The sequence below is a fragment of the Schistocerca americana genome, chromosome 6 (assembly GCF_021461395.2).
Source record: "Schistocerca americana isolate TAMUIC-IGC-003095 chromosome 6, iqSchAmer2.1, whole genome shotgun sequence".
In the NCBI taxonomy this organism is placed as follows: Eukaryota; Metazoa; Arthropoda; class Insecta; order Orthoptera; family Acrididae; genus Schistocerca; species Schistocerca americana.
In genome coordinates this window covers 410,054,645-410,075,115 of record NC_060124.1, presented here as the reverse complement: position 1 = coordinate 410,075,115, position 20,471 = coordinate 410,054,645, and positions in this window count along the sequence as shown.

Here is a 20,471-nt window from a genome sequence, read left to right as displayed (position 1 = left end):
AGCGAGGGCGTATAGTGGGCATGCGGGAGGCCGGGTGGACGTACCGCCGAATTGCTCAACACGTGGGGCGTGAGGTCTGCACAGTACATCGATGTTGTCGCCAGTGGTCGGCGGAAGGTGCACGTGCCCGTCGACCAGGGACCGGACCGCAGCGACGCACGGATGCACGCCAAGACCGTAGGATCCTACGCAGTGCCGTAGGGGACCGCACCGCCACTTCCCAGCAAATTAGGGACACTGTTGCTCCTGGGGTATCGGCGAGGACCATTCGCAACCGTCTCCATGAAGCTGGGCTACGGTCCCGCACACCGTTAGGCCGTCTTCCGCTCACGCCCCAACATCGTGCAGCCCGCCTCCAGTGGTGTCGCGACAGGCGTGAATGGAGGGACGAATGGAGACGTGTCGTCTTCAGCGATGAGAGTCGCTTCTGCCTTGGTGCCAATGATGGTCGTATGCGTGTTTGGCGCCGTGCAGGTGAGCGCCACAATCAGGACTGCATACGACCGAGGCACACAGGGCCAACACCCGGCATCATGGTGTGGGGAGCGATCTCCTACACTGGCCGTACACCACTGGTGATCGTCGAGGGGACACTGAATAGTGCACGGTACATCCAAACCGTCATCGAACCCATCGTTCTACCATTCCTAGACCGGCAAGGGAACTTGCTGTTCCAACAGGACAATGCACGTCCGCATGTATCCCGTGCCACCCAACGTGCTCTAGAAGGTGTAGGTCAACTACCCTGGCCAGCAAGATCTCCGGATCTGTCCCCCATTGAGCATGTTTGGGACTGGATGAAGCGTCGTCTCACGCGGTCTGCACGTCCAGCACGAACGCTGGTCCAACTGAGGCGCCAGGTGGAAATGGCATGGCAAGCCGTTCCACAGGACTACATCCAGCATCTCTACGATCGTCTCCATGGGAGAATAGCAGCCTGCATTGCTGCGAAAGATGGATATGCACTGTACTAGTGGCGACATTGTGCATGCTCTGTTGCCTGTGTCTATGTGCCTGTGGTTCTGTCAGTGTGATCATGTGATGTATCTGACCCCAGGAATGTGTCAATAAAGTTTCCCCTTCCTGGGACAATGAATTCACGGTGTTCTTATTTCAATTTCCAGGAGTGTATATCTGGGGTGGCCTGTCTTAGTTGCCACAGCCTGTGTGTGAATTAACATAGTGGGCCATATTTTTATGTAATGCTGAGACATGGTCACTAATAGGAGCGGTGTCAGGTGGCAGTACAGTGGTATCGTATAAACACGTCAACAGCAACGCTAGTATAATGCGGACACCATAATGCGGCTGTCGATCACGAGCATAAGCAAACAAGAACTGTTGCCGCTATAGGGGGGACAAGAGGTGCTCGTCAACAAGCCTCTCCTCTACCTCGCAGGGCTGGTAGTTTTCAACGAAAGCAGAGCTGACACGTTATCACAGCGATCACCGATTCTTTATGTTGTTGTGAGAGTCGTACTCGAGCTTCTGACATAGCATTTCTCTCTTCGCTCATTTCAGGATTAGAAAGCAATAAACAACATAAGAGTTAATAACATCCCCATCTAAAACAGCTACGTTAAGACATCCACCTGATTCTATTCCGATAAGCGTTTGTATACAACGTCCGTCGTACAAAGATGTAACAGACAGAGCCTGAATATCGGATGGGTGATACCTCGACAAGACTGGCCAGTCTGTGCTGTTTCAAGAGTTGATTGTGATGTGCGAAGACCACACAGCACAACGCGGGTAGTGCCGCTAGCACACTGGTAGTGATGTGCGTGGCGTAGCGTCACCCTATTGAAATGAGAGCTTTCACAGCTCCTCTTCTGTGTTTGTGTCGATCTCCGATGATACAGTACGTCAACACTTCCTGTCCCTCTAAAATGGACATGTAACACATGAACGATCCTGGCGTGTGTTTCGGGTAGGATAGGGAAGGTAGAGTTAATGGAGCCGGCAAGTGACTAATGGTTCAAATGGGTCTGATCACTATGGGACTTAACATTTGAGGTCATCAGTCCCCTAGAACTTAGAACTACTTAAACCTAACTGAACTAAGGACATCACATACATCCATGCGTGAGGCAGGATTCGAACCTGCGACCGTAGCAGTTACGCGGTTCCGAACTGAAGCGGCTAGAACCGCTCAGCCACCGCGGCCGGCGGCAAGTGACTAGTGGGAGGCATGTTGTTATTACTGGATAGTGTCCGTCTTGCCACATACACAGCCTCTAGTGTGAGATCGTCATCTCTGTGCAGTGTTCATAGATGGCTGGCCGTGTCGTATTTATGACGCCCAGAAATGTCATCCCTGGCGTGGTCTGATGGACTGTCTAGCAGCTCTGCCTGTAATCCAGACGTAGTGGGCGCCTCAAAAGGTGGCAGTGACCTAGGTAGAGCGTTCTACGGTGGGAACTGACTGCCCAGGTAGAATTAACAACATTCCTATGGAATTTCTAAAATCCTTAGGTTAATTATCAACCCACTGACTATTGAAGGTGATTTGTAGAATCTATGAAACTGGAAACACCGGATTTTCGTAAAACTATCATCCGCACAATTCCGAAAAAAGCAAGGGCAGATGCGTGTGAGAACTATTGCACGATCAATTTAACACCTCATGGATCCAAATTGCTGACAAAATTAATGTACAGAATAATGGAAAAGGTAACAGAGGATCCATTAGACAGCCAATTTGTCTTCAAAGGATAAATGTACCAGAGGGGCAGTTTTGACGTTGCCATTAATAATGGAAGCAAGACTTAAGAAAAATAAAGACACTTTCATAGGATATGTCGAACTTCAAAAATCGCTCGGCAATGGAAAATGGTGCAAAATATTCGAAATTCTGAGGAAAGTAGGGGTAAGCAATAGAAAAAGACGAGTAATATGCAATATATACAAGAACCAAGAGGGAATGATAAGAATGGAAGACCAAGAACGAAGTGCAAGAATTAGAAAGGGCGTAAGAAAGAGATGAGGACTTTCGGTCTTACTGTTCAGTCTAGACATCGGAGAAGCAATGTCGGAGATAAAAGATTCAAGAGTGGGATTAAAATTCAGGGTGAAATTATATAAGCGACCAAATTTGCTGATGACATCGCTACACTCAGTGAAAATGTGAAAGAACTGCATAACTGTTAAACGGTATGAGCAGCCGAATGAGCTCATACCAAGGATTGAGAATAAAGCGAAGGACTCAAGATGAAAACTGGGGAGCACGGAGCAGACAAACTGAAGGAGTTCTGCTATCTTGGAGCGAAGCAACGGATGTTGGACGAAGCAAGCAGGACATAAAAAGCAGGCAGAGATGACATTCCAGGCCAAAGTAAGTCTACTGATATCTGACAGTGGCCTCAGTCTTGGCATAAAATTTCAGAGAATGTACGTCTGGAGCACAGCGTTGTATGGTTATGAATCTGGGACTGTGGAAAAACCAGAAAATAAGGAAATCTGAGCTTTTGAGATGTGGTATTGTACAAGGAAGTTGAAAATTATGTGAACTAATAAGATAAGGTTTGAGGAGTTCCTCCACGGAATCGGCGAAGAAACAAACCTGGGAAACAGTGACAAGAAGAAGGGACAGGATTCTAGGACAAATGTTAATACATCAGGGAACAACTTCCGCGGTACTGGCTGGCTCTGAGCACTATGGGACTTAACATCTATGGTCATCAGTCCCCTAGAACTTAGAACTACTTAAACCTAACTAACCTAAGGATAGCACGGCCATCCTGATTTAGGTTTTCCGTGATTTCCCTAAATCACTCCAGGCAAATGCCGGAATGGTTCCTCTGAAAGGGCACGGCCGACTTCCTTCCCCATCCTTCCCTAATCCGATGAGACCGATGACCACGCTGTCTGGTCTCCTTCCCCAAACCAACCAACCAACCTAAGGATAGCACACAACACCCAGCCATCACGAGGCAGAGAAAATCCCTGACCCCGCCGGGAATCGAACCCGGGAACCCGGGCGTGGGAAGCGAGAACGCTACCGCACGACCACGAGATGCGGGCTCCGCGGTACTAGACGGAGCGTAAAGGGTAAAAACTACAGGGAAGACAAAGCGTGGATTACCTCCAACAGATAACTGTGGACATGATGTGTAAGTGCTACACTGAGGTGAAAGGGTTGTCTCAGGGACGTCCCATCAAAGCAGTCAGATTTAAAAAAATCTATTACTTTTAAAATGGCTTAAGAAATTTGTCAGATGGTCCCCACTGCTTTATTTCGGTGCCGCTTGCACCAGTGTTGTCCCTCGGGGTAGGCCCGAAGCTAACTTCCTACTTTAATGAAATAATGAGTTTAGTCATCAAAGAGGTTGTCATCTACAACCATTCCTCCTTTATTGTGTTGTAGAAAGATCTGTTCATTCTCGCACAACTATGAACTTAGCTAACAGAGACGAAAGCTACAAATTAAGCATCGTGTCAGAACCACGAAGACTCAATAGGACGACACAACAAGACAAGTGAGAAGAAACTACTTTTCATCTTACCATTTAGCAGCTCATCCGGTGGTTCCCTTCCATCACTGTTTACAGAGTACAGGATTTTTATTGTTTAGAAAATGCGCACTTGTCTTTCGGCACGAAAAATAACGCATGTTACGCATCCAGCCAACAGTCGCTATCATTATTTGAAAATGACAGGGCGGTGCTTCTTCGAAATATCACCGAGTCTTAGCGACAGCGTTTGGCACAACTCCCGAGAGCGTCACCAGTATTTATCATGTGGAGAAACCCTTATTATGTATATTATTGTAGCTTTAAAATTTTTTAAAGGCAAAAATACAAAGTGAACATGATTCTGAGAGGTAAAACAGCGCATCATTAATAACATGCATTAATTTTTTTCAGTTTCATGAATTATAAGTACCTCTTACGCGATTTATGAAATAGGTACCCTCCAGCACATGAATGAATTATGCATGCATACAAATGAAAAATTAATGAATTCGCAAATAATGAATAACAGACACTCGCCATTTTCGTAATCAGTTCGATACATCTGTCCCCTTCTGTGGGACGTCACACTATAATCACTGAATATCTCCTCTCACATATCTCTGTGTAGTAGTCATGCGGAAGGGGCAAACCTGTACGAATGACGCTTCTTCGCAGGTAAATGAGTATTGTGAAACAACAAAACACAAAATACGTATAATTTAGAAGCGCAGTTTAATTGTAGCTCGATATTGTGATTGGGTTACGTATAGAACAGAGACAGAAATTAATTCAGATCTCGTACATCTTCCTTACTGAACATGACAGTTTAGTACAAGGCAATTTTATTTGCCAGAATTCTGAGGAATATGATGACGATTTCCCGTTGATGTCCTTAATCTAAAAGTTGTCGTGCAGAAACACAGTGCGATTTTACAGACATGCTAGCCTCTAAAACATTTCAGATTTGTGAGTATCCAGTGCCAGGTGTCCAAATGTGATGCGAAGTATAAGTAGAGTTCATTCTACAGCTAAGTGTATGTTTTGTATACCATACATTGAGCAGCATACCACTGGGAGAGTTTGCCGAATATTATAGGTAATCGGCTCAATGTAATCTGATTTTATACAAGGCACAGAGGGGGAGCACATTATTTTAAATGAAAATTAATAATGTGTATCCACGATATAATGTGTTAGGAAAACAATTATTTTAGAGAATTTGACACATGTATTCTTTCATCGTTCAGCTGAATCAAGTTTATCGAAATGCGAACTCTTCGTTTAAAACATTCTTACAGAGCAAAAGAGGAACTAGCAGAAATTGTACTTGAATCCTACGTTAATCTATTTGGTCTTAACAGTCATGATCAAGCAAAGAGTGAAAATGTTGTAGGTATAAACTAATGAAGGAAGTACTGAGGCCGGCCGGAGTGGCCGTGCGGTTCTGGGCGCTACAGTCTGGAACCGAGCGACCGCTACGGTCGCAGGTTCGAATCCTGCCTCGGGCATGGATGTGTGTGATGTCCTTAGGTTAGTTAGGTTTCATTAGTTCTAAGTTCTAGGCGACTGATGACCTCAGAAGTTAATTCGCATAGTGCTCAGAGCCATTTGAAGTACTGAGATGTACTGCAAAGGTCTGTAACACTCCGTCACTGGTATAACATATTCTGTAATTTTTTCCCGTTTATGATGCACAAATTGCATTTTATATTATATGCATGTAGAACAGATGTATTCGTCAACATGCTCAGAATGATTTGTATATTTTATTTGTAGGTTTTATCAGTGGGAGTTGCAACAGGAAGTTGTACTGTAATGACTGTAATGTCAGGAGTACGGTTCTTTCCAAATTGCTTTTGAAAGATCACAAACCGCGTGTGTGTGCAGCCTGCTCTGGACCTCTTCTGTCTGCCGTTGACTGTGATGATGAGACAGGGGAGGTTTTGCTCGGATGCATCCAGTAACTACTCACATACTGATTTATTCGCTAGCCTTACACTCCTACTGCGGTAATGAGCCAGATGTTGTATTGGTATGGAACCCGACAAATTATTGTACGACGCTCCGCTGAGTCAGACAGTGATACTGAGTACAGACGATGTGGTGGAGCACTATCATCTAGTCATACGTCACTACCATAAAAAATCCCCATTGTCTTCAATAATGTGTGCTTCAGATAGACGACTGTTGAATTGTATCGCAGTCCCAGCGACTGATTAATTTGATGTTAATACAGCTGTTTTCATAGCTGTAGTTTGGTATGGCCCTGTAAATTTCGAAGTACAGTGTTAGATGAGTTAAGATACTATTTCTATTTCCTGATTATGTTGCGAGAATTATTCAGAGATTACACAGTAACGAAAATAATTAACGCATGTACGAAGCATTTTCTACTTACAAGTTTCGTTAATCATATAAAATTGGTATCGAGGAGAGGTTTGATTTGTTCACAATAGATCTTTACTCTAAAGCTGACTTTATGACTTAGTGCAGTTTCAGTAAAAAATATTTATTTTGCATTTATTTGTTTATTTTATTGACAACTGCACATTAGAATATTATTATCTTTATTGTATTTGAAATGAATTACATTAAATTTTTAATGTCAGTTCTGCAGAATTCCTTTCAGTGAACCAGCTAGAACGTTCAAGAAATGTTAAAACATTTGAAAGATAGGTCACATTAAAACAATATAGAGGATCATTTCCCAAGCTGTTAGAGCTGTAACATAATTACTCTCAAATTCAAATAATAAAATTGCTTTTTGAAGTAAATTGAATGATTCTTGTAAGAAGCTGCACAGTGTTCTCTTTAAAACGTGGAATAATTGTCTGTGGTAACTGGACATGTTACCAGTAAAAATTAAAGTACTACCTGTTTTTTCTGACATATTCTAGAAAAATGATTGAAGAGTAACTTTTAAGTTCTGTGGTTTAGTTCATTTGTTAGAATTAGCTTTGCTTGCTACAATCTGGAATTATTTCATATACCATGTATCCTCATGTATGATAATTTATTGATATAAACTGTATATACAAATCAGTTTTGATCAAATTTGGACAGTGCAGTCCATAAAGGTAAGAGTTAATGTTTTATATGGCTGTGTAATTTTATCATTTCAAACATCCCATCAATAGAAAACAAAAATAGTTTTGGGCTTTTCTATTCAGGTCTTGTGCAATGTAACAATATGAAGAAGATGATGAATCTAAGCTTGCACATTCTTGTTTATCCCTTCATAGCACACTGATTTTGTCCTCAAATGCAGAAAACAATACATTACAAAATGTGCTTATAAGACACTTCATATACTGGCGTGTGAGGCAAAGGGAGGTTCCACGTAAGTCAAAGCGGGGTCCCTCATGCTTAGGAAATGCTAGAAACGTCTGCAGATACATCTTGATAGTAGTGTGAAATTTTCGGCTCCTACAGGTCAGAACAACTACAGGTTGTTCACAAAGTCTGAGGGCACAGAGAATTTTACAAAATATTCTATATTCTATAAATATTGATAAACAACTAAATAATAATAAAATGAATTCTAATAATTATAATATATTTTATTTTTTTCCAGACTGAGTGATGGCTCTGTCTGCAGGAGAATGAGTGGAGTTGATACTTTTAAATGGACAAGGAGGATGGTCATACTGCAATATCGTGGAAGAATTTAACCTTTCACACCCTCATCGTCAGTCTATTTGTTTTCTGCCATCGGAAAATTAATCACCAAGTTTAAAGAAACAGGTAGAAAATTGGACGAAGCTCATTCCGGACGACCAAAGACTTCTGACACAATGCAAGAGGCTATCTCGGCCAGCGTTAATGCTAGCCCAAAGAAATCGCTTCGTTGGATGTCTACAGGGTTGAGTGTTCCAAAGTCAACCATCTGCAAAATTCTGGCAGAGGAGAGGTTTCATCCATACAAGTTACAGATATTGCATGACTTAAATGAAGGTGACCATAATGGACGCTTGTAGATGTGTGAATGGTTTGCAGCTAAATCGGATGAAAATGAGCTTTACTAAAGACCGTGTGCTGTTCACTGATGAAGCTGTGTTTTACGAGTATGTCAGTGGTGAAGTGAACAGACAAAATCCTCCATACTGGTCTAAGGCAATCCATATTGGATGAGTCCATTCAAACAGCAGGGCTGCCAAAAGGTGATGGTTTGGTGTGGTTTGTGGAAAGCTCATATGCTAGGCCCTTTCTTCTTTGATGAACATGTAATCGGTGAGACTTATCTGAACACGTGGAGAAATAAATTGGTGCCCCAAATTAAATGTTTGGGTAAGGGACTGAGAGGTGGCAAGCCACCCTCTCACTTTAATAACATTGTCAGTCAGATTAATGGTTATATTTTAGATCATGATATCAGTGTTCCCCAGTGCTACATTTAATATGCGGGGTTTATGACTCTTTTTCATGGGGAAATTGTGAGCACAATGTTCTTGTAACGGCATGTGTAACCTGAAGAAAAGTTGTGCCCTGGGGGAGGGGGGCACAGTGGAGGCAACAGAGAACAGTGAGAGAGATGAATTGGGGGCCATAATTTCTGAGTGCAGCGACCTGATTGTGTGAAGGATTCTGGGAAGCAGCACTCAGTTGATCGTACCTCAGAGACTTTTGCCTGCAGCTCTCTCCTCCTTTCCATTTAGGGTCTGACTGAAGGGTGCCGGTTCGCAAAACATTTTACCTGGCACAGGCAGCAGTCCATCGTGAAGGCGACCAGTTGGTGGCTGTAAACTGAAGCTACTGTAAACTGAGCTTTCTGCAAATGGTGGGAAAGTCATAAAACTCGGTGCATTCTCGTGTTAGACGCTGCGACGGGTGGCTGGTGTACGTGTTTAGTCCAAGTAAAACTAAAACCTCCTGACACCAGGAAGTCGCCAGGTTCTTTTAGCGAGTGAAAAAGACATGTATTTCAAGGGAATGACTGAGAAGCTTAACAGCCTTCTTTCAGAAATTGGAAGTGGTCGGCCCAGAAAGATTAGACCTCTTCATAAACGAGCGACTGTGGTTCCATCTAGGTAGACATTTTTTGCCAAAACATTACCGTGCTTACCGAGAGAACGACGCCTACCTAAGTCTAAAATATTCTTTTTCAGACAAGAGAGATTTGGAGTCACAGATTGGCTCCCCACTGGATATGGAAAGTGGAGGCATGCTGCTCCAGTATGGATTGGCGACCAGGCCAACAGAAGTCAAGAGGGGAGAGTTAATGAGTAGCGGATAGTTTGATTGGTCTGTGCAATATGAGAGGGGCTTTATTTTCGCTAATTCGGCTCCTGTACCGAGGCTTGGTGGAAAGTGATTCTTTGCTTTCTTTGTCTTCTGGTCCTCCCCTGGTGGAAAACTTTAGTTATTTCTCTAGTGGGTGAGACTTATGGTCTATATCTTGTGGTGGACTACGAGACAGTGGCAGTTTCCATCTGTACCGGCAGTGGAACTGCATCTTGGACCTATCGTGCGTCATGAGGGTGAACTTATTCGTCCTGGGTCGACCTCTGACATTTGACAATTCCAGCACGCACCGTCGTGCCTATGAGTCAAATTGGTTTCGCCAGACCAGCGAATGGGTGCACCTCACACTGAAATCTGTCAGGATTTCAGGGCTCTGATAGTGAGGTTTCTCCGTTCCGGTAATCGGTTTGCAAATTTTCTTGGATGTGCCAGAACATTACAGCTGCCGCAGCGTAGCGCTCCTCGCCCTCAGCATTCCGTTTTCTGCTGCCACCTGAATCAAGGTGAAAGGGTAAAACACTGCTGCACCAGAGTAGTAGGGCTGTTAAATTATATTCACAGCTCTCTGGCCTTAGGTGAACCATAGTTTGTGACATACTTGCTCCTCGTTGATTCCTTTGAATAAAGTTGGACCTCACGGCGGATTCATGTACACAAAGTCAGACTGCGTTGAAAAGGGGAGTAGTTCAGGAAGAATTTGTACAGCTTCCACCACAAGGTAAGCTTTGCCAACCAAACACCACTTCTTTTCTGATATGCGTTTGTCATTTTTGTGTAAGATTTATGAGGCAGTTATAGTTACAGAAGGATTGATAACACTTGGCAATATTTTGTAAACTGAAATACGCTCATGTTCTCATTCTATACACTCAAGTATTCACTCTTTTTTTATTGTGGTAGTACATGGGTAGAACAGCAGTTTAAGGTTCCACTTTATTAAATTAATTAATTTTACTTCTGAAAGTGACCACAGTCAAAGGCAAGAAAAGTGCCATGAATAAATTCACTAATTTGTACATAACATTAACGTCTTAGCTCATGATTTGAAGGTTAATGAGAAGATTATACTTCTCATTATGTAAAAGTAATATTTAGCATCACTCAGACATATGTTTATGATTAAAGCAGGCGACATCTTGCAGGACCTCCAGACTGGTTTCAGCAGGCTGGGACCCCTGCCTATTTTGCTGCAGCTGTTAGAGATGGGTTAAGTGAGAATTATTCTCTCTGGGTTGGGAGAAGAGATCATGTAAAGTGGTCCTCTCATTCGCCAGACCTTTCTCCCCTTGACGTCTTTTTCTGGGGTATGCTGAAAGTTTACATGATGAGGATTACAAATTTAAACAAAGTGACAGAACGAATTACCAGTCGGTGTGCTAGAATCGACGGCAATTCGGACCTGTTATATCAAGTTCACCTTAATCTTGCAAAGTGCATCAAATTATGCATTGAAAAGCACGGAGATCGTACTGGAAATATTGTTTATTAAAACTAAGGTGACTAAAATGTGCTTTACTATTATTTATTAGAATTTTCTATGTACCCACACTTTAGGGACAGCCTGTTGTTACCTCCTGACAGCTTCATGTTATTCAACAAATCAGCGCTATTCATCTTAACTTCATAGGCATTGTATTTGAAACAAATACCTGTCCGTGAACATCTTAATTTGAAATGTAAGCACCCTTTATCTTCGCCATGTAAGCCAAATTGCTATAGCGTCACTGTCTCGTGGGCAGAACGACCTGGGTTCGATTCCCGGTATTTCCTCGGCATTTTTGAGGCAAAGAGGTCTGGAACAGCGGGAATGGGTCCACTAAGCCACGTGAGGAAAGATGAGGAGCTGCTTGAATAAAGAAGCAGTGACACCACCAAGGATTAACCTACTAGCGATACTAGCAGGTACTGGCGACATAGTGATTGGATGTTCTTGGCAGAGATGTGCTGTTAGGATCCTGGTAACAACTGTGAAAAGTGTAGCGGGGTTGTTGTTGTTGTTGTTGTTGTTGTTGTCTTCTGTCCTGAGACTGGTTTGATGCAGCTCTCCATGCTACCCAACCCTGTGCAAGCTTCTTCATCTCCCAGTACTTACTGCAACCTACATCCTTCTGAATCTGCTTAGTGTATTCATCTCTTGGTCTCCCTCTACGATTTTTGCCCTCCACGCTGCCCTCCAATGCTAAATTTGTGTACTGAGCAGGAAGTTCTGCTGGTTAGGCAGCAGCTGACCACTGAGTCAGCGCCAGCACAGCGGTTGGGTGATGTTAGTTCCAGGCCTGGCAGAGGCTGCTGACGCAGGCAGTGTCACCCAGAGGGCGAACATACAGCTCCAACGTCTAGCTGGCGTGTTTTTTTTTTTTTTTTTTTTTTTTTTTTTTTTGTGGTTTTCGGGCGCACAACTTCAATGGTCATTAGCGCCCTGACTACTCTAAGAATGCACCGCGAGGCACAAGTTGACAACAACAACTAAAAGGGAAAACACAATAAAAGACAGACTGACAGGCATAGGATTAAAAAACATCATCAAATGTCCTTAGCGAGGTTTGTCAAATTGATAAAACAAAGAACACGAGCAGCTGCTCGTGGGTCATCCGCTAAAATGGCATCTGAAGTATTAGGCAGGTTAAGATCGAGGCGCAGTGTGTTAAGATCTGGACAGGACATTAAAATGTGTCTAACCGTCAGCAAGTGCCCACATGGGCAGAACGGCGCCGGCGCAGCCGTCAGCAGATGGCGATGGCTGAACCGGCAGTGTCCAATTCTTAACCGGGCTAAAACGACCTCCTCCCGCCGAGAAGGGCGTGAGGAGGACGTCCAAGCCACGGGAAGAGGTTTTAAGGCCCGAAGCTTGTTGTCGGTAAGTGCAGCCCAATCGGCATGCCACAGCGACACAACGCGCCGACAAATGACCCTGCTAAAATCGGACGAAGGGACACAACAAGAAGCTGTCCGAGGCTGGAGGACCGCAGCCTTGGCCGCGGCATCTGCAGCTTCGTTCCCAGGGATACCGACATGGCCAGGAACCCACATAAAGCTAACCGGCGTACCGACGTCCACCAGCTGCTGAAGAGAGCGTTGGATCCGGTGTACGAAAGGGTGAACCGGGTACGGATCACTGAGGCTCTGGATGGCGCTCAGGGAATCTGAGCAGATGACATAAGCAGAATGTCGGTGGCGGCAGATGTAAAGAACAGCCTGGTAGAGGGCAAAGAGCTCAGCTGTGAAGACCGAACAATGGCCATGGAGCCGGTATTGGAAACTTTGTGCCCCGACAATAAAGGAACACCCGACCCCGTCATTGGTCTTAGAGCCATCTGTATAAATGAAAGTCATGTTGTTGAACTTCGAACGAAGTTCCAAAAAACGGGAGTGGTAGACCGAACCGGGGGTGACCTCTTTTGGGAGCGAGCTGAGGTCGAGGTGAACGCGGACCTGAGCCTGGAGCCAAGGTGGCGTGCGGCTCTCGCCCACTTGAAAGGTTGCAGGGAGTGAAAAATGAAGGTGTTGAAGGAGGCGACGAAAGCGAACTCCAGGGGGTAGCAAGGCAGAGACATACAACCCGTATTGAAGGTCAAGAGAGTCATCAAAAAAGGAACGATAAGACGGATGGTCGGGCATTGACAGTAGCCGACAGGCATACCGACAAAGCAGTATATCGCGCCGGTAGGTGAGTGGCAATTCGCCAGCGTCAGCATGAAGACTCTCTACGGGACTGGTATAAAATGCTCCGATCGCAAGTCGTAAACCCCGATGTTGTATGGAGTTGAGGCGGCGTAAGATGGATGGCCGTGCAGAGGAGTATACGAAGCTCCCATAATCCAGCTTGGAGCGGACGATCGACCGATATAGACGAAGTAGGACGGTTCGATCCGCTCCCCACGACATACCACTGAGAACACGGAGGACATTTAAAGAACGGGTACAACGGGCGGCCAAATATGACACATGTGGAGACCAGCTAAGTTTCCTGTCAAAGGTAAGGCCTAAAAATTTGATTGTCTCCACGAGTGGGAGAGCAACGGGACCGAGTCGTAAGGACGGTGGGAGAAACTCTTTCTAGCGCCAGAAGTTAATACAGACCGTCTTCTCGGCAGAAAAACGGAAGCCATTGGCGACACTCCAGGAGTAAAGACGGTCAAGAGAACGCTGAAGACAGCGCTCCAGGACACGTGCACACTGCGCGCTGCAATAGATGGTAAAATCGTCCACGAAAAGGGAGCCTGATACATCAGCTGGGAGGCAATCCATTATTGGATTGATCGCGATGGCGAAGAGAGCGACGCTCAAAACTGAGCCCTGTGGCACCCCATTCTCCTGGCGAAAGGTGTCGGACAGGACAGAACCCACACGTACCCGAAACTGTCGATCCATTAAAAAGGAACGAATAAAAAGAGGGAGGCGACCGCGAAAGCCCCATGTATGCATGGTGCGGAGAATGCCCGCCCTCCAACAGGTGTCGTAAGCCTTCTCCAAATCAAAGAACACAGCCGCGGTCGGGCGCTTCCGCAAGAAGTTATTCATAATGAAGGTCGACAAGGTAACCAGATGGTCAACAGCAGAGCGGCGCCTACGAAATCCACATTGTACATTGGTAAGTAGGCGTCGAGACTCGAGCAGCCAAACCAATCTAGAGTTAACCTTTCGCTCCATCACTTTACAGGCACAGCTGGTAAGCGAGATGGGTCGATAACTGGAAGGCAAGTGCTTGTCCTTCCCCGGCTTAGGAATCGGGACAACAATAGACTCGCGCCAGCATGCGGGAACATGTCCCTCAATCCAGATGCGATTGTATGTACGAAGAAGAAAACCTTTACCCGCAGGAGAAAGGTTCTTCAGCATCTGAATATGAATAGAATCAGGCCCTGGAGCGGAGGACCGTGATCGGCCAAGTGCGGTTTCGAGTTCCCGCATGGTGAATGGGGCATTATAACTTTCACAATTCGAGGAGCGGAAGTCAGGTGGCCTAGCCTCCTCTGCCTGTTTGCGGGGGAGGAAGGCAGGGTGGTAATGAGCGGAGCTCGAAACCTCGGCGAAAAAGCGGCCGAAGGCATTGGAGACAGCCTCAGGGGCCACAAGGACTTCATTCGCGACCTTCAAGCCAGAAACTGGGGAGTGGACCTTAGTGCCAGATAGCCGGCGCAGGCTACCCCAGACAACAGAAGAAGGAGTAGTAGAACTGTTGAAGGTGCTTGTGAAAGCAGCCCAGCTGGCTTTCTTGCTTTCTTTAATAATACGACGACACTGAGCACGTAATCGTTTATAATTAATACAATTCGCCACTGTAGGGTGGCGTTTAAAGGTGCGTAAAGCACGTCGACGAGCACGTAAAGCGTCTCTACATGCTGCGGTCCACCAGGGGACCGGTACGCGACGTGGAGAAGAAGTAGGGTGAGGGATGGAATATTCAGCAGCAGCGAGAATGACTTCCGTGAGGTGTGCGACCTGACGATCGCAGCTTGTGAAGGTTTGATCCTGAAAGGTCGCCCTGGAAGAGAAGAGCCCCCAGTCTGCCTTGGAGATGGTCCAACGAGAGGAGCACGGAGAGGGAGGATGCTGCAGGAGATGGATAACACACGGGAAGTGGTCGCTCGAATATGTATCAGCAAGTGCATACCACTCAAACCGGCGTGCAAGTTGGGGAGTACATATAGAGAGGTCTAAATGGGAATAGGTATGAGATGTGTCCGAAAGAAAAGTAGGGGCGCCAGTATTGAGGCAGACAAGATTGAGCTGGTTGAAAAGGTCTGCTAACAAGAAGCCCCTCGGGCAGGATGCTGGAGAGCCCCAAAGAGGATGGTGGGCATTGAAGTCTCCAGTTAACAAAAATGGTGCAGGTAGCTGAGCAATAAGTTGCGTCATGTCTGCCCTGGTAACGGCAGATGACGATGGAGCGTAAACGGTACAAAAGGAAAACGTAAAAGTGGGGAGAGTAATGCGGATGGCAACTGCCTGCAGGCCGGTGTGCAACGTGATGGGATCGTAGTAAATATCATCCCGGACCAGCAACATAACCCCTCCATGAGCGGGGATACCTACCACAGGGGGTAGGTCAAAACGCACAGAGGTGTAGTGTGCCAAGGCAATTTGATCGCATGGGCGTAGCTTCGTTTCCTGGAGGGCTACGACGAGCGGACGATGCAAGCGGAGCAGCAACTTCAAGTCCTCTCGGTTGGAGCGAATGCTGCGAATATTCCAGTTAATAAGTGCCATCGTAAGAAAAGGAAGATGAGAGAAGGGGTCACCTCGAAGGCCGCTTAGGGCCTGGCTTCGAGCGAGCACTGCCGCCGCTAGCAGGAGGCGGACAGTCATCGTCCATGGGGTCTATAGGGTCATCGGCCATCTCGGGAGGATGGCCGTGAGGGGGAGCTTCCTCCGCCGGTGAACGGCCAGATGTTCGGCTACCAGCGGTGCGGCCAGGCGAAACGGATGACGGCCTGGGGCGGCAACCGCTGGGTGGCGCAGGAGAAGAAAGGCGCCGCGGCGGAGAAGGAGAACTGTGCTTCCTATGCGCCTTTTTAGAAGGACGTTTGGTGGAAGTACCGGTCGAAGGCTGGGAGGTCGAGGGACGGAGGAAGTCTGCACGGGATGGTTCCTTCTTGAAGGCCCGTGCATCTGACTTCGGGGTCTTCGACTGAGCAGAAGCTGAGGAAGTGGCTGGTGTCTGTGGGGTGATGGGAGGAAGAGGAGACGTCGACCGTGCGATCTTAGCACTGGCCGAACGGACGACCGTGGTGCTGAAGGTCAGATCGCATGTCTGGGTTGCTACCTCCCGGGTAGTCCGAGGAGAGGCGAGGACAGTGCTGTATTTCCCCGCTGGGAGCAGCGTGGGCTTCCTACTAGCCAATAGCTTGCGAGCAGCCGAGGTGGACACTTTCTCTTTGACTCGAATTTCCTGGATACAGCGTTCTTCCTTATAGACAGGACAGTCGCGGGAGGATGCGGCATGGTCACCCTGACAGTTCACACAACGAGGAGACGGAGGTGGACAGTCACCCTCATGGGCATCCCTGCCACAAGTGACACATTTAGCCGCATTGGAGCAAGACTGTCGAGTGTGATTGAAACGCTGACACTGGTAGCAGCGCGTAGGTGTCGGGACATAGGGGCGAACAGAAATAACCTCGTAGCCCGCCTTGATGCGCGATGGCAGCTTAACACTATCGAAGGTTAAGAAAAGTGTCCGGGTCGGTACAAGGTCATTATTGACCTTTTTCATGACCCGATGGACAGCTGTCACGCCCTGCTCAGCGAGGAAAGATTGAAGCTCCTCGTCAGTCAATCCGTCGAGAGAGCTACTATAGACTACACCACGAGACGAATTCAAAGTGCGGTGGGCCTCCACCCGGACAGGGAACGTGTACAAGAGTGTGGCCCGAAGCAGTTTTTGTGCCTGAAAGGCACTCTCAGTTTCTAGTAATAAGGTACCGTTACGCAACCTGGTACAAGATTTGACAGATCCGGCTATGGCATCTACGCCCTTCTGAATAACGAAAGGGTTGACAGAGGAAAAATCCTTTCCGTCCTCAGATCGAGAAACTACGAGGAACTGTGGGGCAGGCGGTAGTACTTTTGTCACTGTTGGCTGGTCACGTTTCCGTTTGTGGGTCGAAGTCGAAAGCGATGGAGTAGAATCCATTGCGGAGGAGTCCCCCATGATTGCCAGCGTCTCCGATGGCGCGCTCCTTCCTTGTGGGGACCCTCTCAGAGGGCACTCCCGCCTTAGGTGAATGTTTACACCTCAGGTCACACCTCCCGAGAAACAGACGGAGGGACCAATCGGCATGGTCAGAAGGTATCAGCTCAGGCAATCACCCCTCCCCGGGCCTGGCCTTTACCAGGGGGTACGCGCGTGCCTTACATGTCTACCCAGAGCGGGGACTTACGCGTTACCCCGTCACCGGCTACGCGTGCGAACGCGTGGGTCGGCCTTCAGACACGCACAGGGAGGAAGGAAGAAGAGGAAAAAGAAGAGAGAGGGAGAAAGAGGACAGACTGTCTCAAACGCCGAGGCGGAGACCAGAGAAGGCAAGGGGAAGAAGGCAATGAGAAAGCAAGGAGAAGGAGGCAATGAGAAGGCAAGGAGAAGGAGGCAATGAGAAGGCAAGGAGAAGTCAAGGGAAAGAGTATGGAAGACAGTGAAGTGGAGAAGAGCAAAGAAAGGAACCAACAAAAGGAAGGAAGAAACGAGAAGTGAAAAACCAAAAAGACCACGATTATAGGTCGTGAAACCGTCCGTCTCCGGACGCAGGCGCTAACTACCCCCGTGAGGGGGATGGACTCCTTTTAGTCGCCTCTTACGACAGGCAGGAATACCTCGGGCCTATTCTAATCCCCGGACCCGCAGGGGGGGTCTAGCTGGCGTGGCGGCATCTGGTGACAGCAGTCACCGTGGCGGAGGTGGCTATTAGGGTCCTAGTTAGAATTTGGAAATTTCTGATAAGGTACTATGGGACCAAACTTCTGAGGTCATCGATCCCTAGACTTAAACGCTGCTTAATCTAACTTAAACTTACGCTAAGGACAACATACAAACACATGCCCGAGCGACGACTCGAACCTCCGACGGGGGGAAGTCGCGCGAACCGTGGCCAAGCGCCATTGACCGCCCAGCTACCCCGCGCGTCCCTAGTTCGATCCTGGAGCCCACAAGTGCTAGGTGCAGGAGCGTACAGCACCAGCTGAGTGACGCTAACTGGAGCTGATGGGTGCAGCAGCAAAAAGTGACTGAGGGGCGATGCTTTTCTGGACTTCGCAGCTGCTGCCCTCTCAGCAGCGTTCGGCATCTCAATGCCGTTTGCCGGCTAGGAAAGCGATTCTCTGGTAGATGTCCCTGCTGTCATGTAAGTGGCGTCTGGGATCCTGGTAACAACGCTGGTTGCCGAACGGTGGATGTGCCGATGTGCTACGGCCATATGGATAACGTAATATCAAACGAGCAGCTTGCAGCAATCGGCGGCGTTTGTGTGTTCATCAGGAATTGGCCAGCAAGGCCTACTGGTGTAACACTAAAATAGCTTCATAAAAGGAGTTAAAATATCATGTGTGCCCGTGAGACAAAAAGTGTCACAAGAATTTATTCGTCTTTTTAATTTTCGCTTTGTTCTGGAAGATTGTACATTCCTCTACCAATCATTTCTGTTCCTGTCTTTAATGGCCCATTTTCCTTTCCTCAGACTTACAGCCTCCGTATAATGTGGCCTAGAGATAGCGTCTTTGAATAGTAATCACAATGTCCTCGGTCCCCAATTCAGACGCCACCAATGCTTAAATTTTGAATAAAGATCGTCTCTAATGGAGGCCAAAGACTTGTAGCATAAGAAATCACCCTCGTTCAGCCAACGACCTTGTCAAAGAGGGCAGAGGATTAGACAGAGACTCAGGGCATTCTCTTGTCCTTGGGGTGGGAAACTGTCCCTAAAGGCGGAAGAAGCAGCAATGATGAGCGGCACGAGGACGCAGAAGGCAATTCAAAACCACAGCATTAAAGACACAAAAAATGTGTGTGAAATCTTATGGGACTTAACAGCTAAGGTCATTAGTCTCTAAGCTTACACACTACTTAACCTAAATTATCCTAAGGACAAACACACACACACACACACACACACACACACACACACACACACACACACACACCCATGCCCGAAGGAGGACTCGAACCTCCGCCGGGACCAGCCGCACAGTCCATGACTGCAGCGCCTGAGACCGCTCGGCTAATCCCGCGCGGTATTAAAGACACATAATGTGTACACACAGGACATATGGTCTGTAAATGAAAAACTGTCGTGATGATCTCTCTGCTGGCAAAAGATCAGAACTAGCCCCTGATTCGGATCTTTGGGAGAGGATTGTCAAGGGGGAGGTGACCGTGAGAAGAAAAAAAAAAAAAAAAAAAAAAAAAAAATAATAGAATATCCAACAAAAGGATATCGTTCTATGAGTAGGAGCGTGTAATGTCAGAAGTTTAAACGTGGTAAGGCAGCTAAAAATCTGAAAAGGGAATTGCTAAGGCTGAATCTAGATGTAATAGTGGCCAGTGAAGTGAAGTAGAAGAAAGACAAATGTCAACAGCAGCAGAAAATGGTATAACGGGAGTAGGATTCGTTATCAATGGGAAGGACGGCAGAGAGTGAGTTACTGTGGACAGTTCAATTATAAGCTTGTTCTCGTCAGAATCGATAACTAACAGCACTTACAACGGTACCTCAGGTATACATGACAATGTCGCAAGCGGAAGACGAAGAGACAGAGCAATGATCTTGGGAAGAACTCCGCTCACAGCTGGTAAAATTGTTTATAAAAAAACGACTGGTTTCACGGCGCTAAGCCGCATCAGCAGGTGAACCTATGTGGTAAAAAGCAAAGTACAGAGTCACCATTTTTTTGCGGATATTAAGATTAGTAAAGGAATGTCTAAAATACACCCACATTGTTAAAAGGTCATAGGCATACCCATCGTTCCTAGTCAAAATGTACTGTTCAGAGATTATCGTCAATACTACGGCGAGCGAAAGGTAAAGAAGAAATGTCACATTCTTTAAAGTTTTGTGCATCTGACAAAAGAAAAAAAGAAAATATTTTATACTGAGCGGACGATATTTTTTTTTTTTAAAAAAAAGAAGAGGCCGGATTGGCGATACAGAATTGTCACTGCTAATATGGTGCGTCGCGCCACACGCAAATTGCAATGTGCAAAGAATCAGGTGGCAGTGTCTTACCACTGCGACAGCAGCGCATCTCAGTGGAAAGCCTAATGAAGTTGCGGTAAAGTTAACC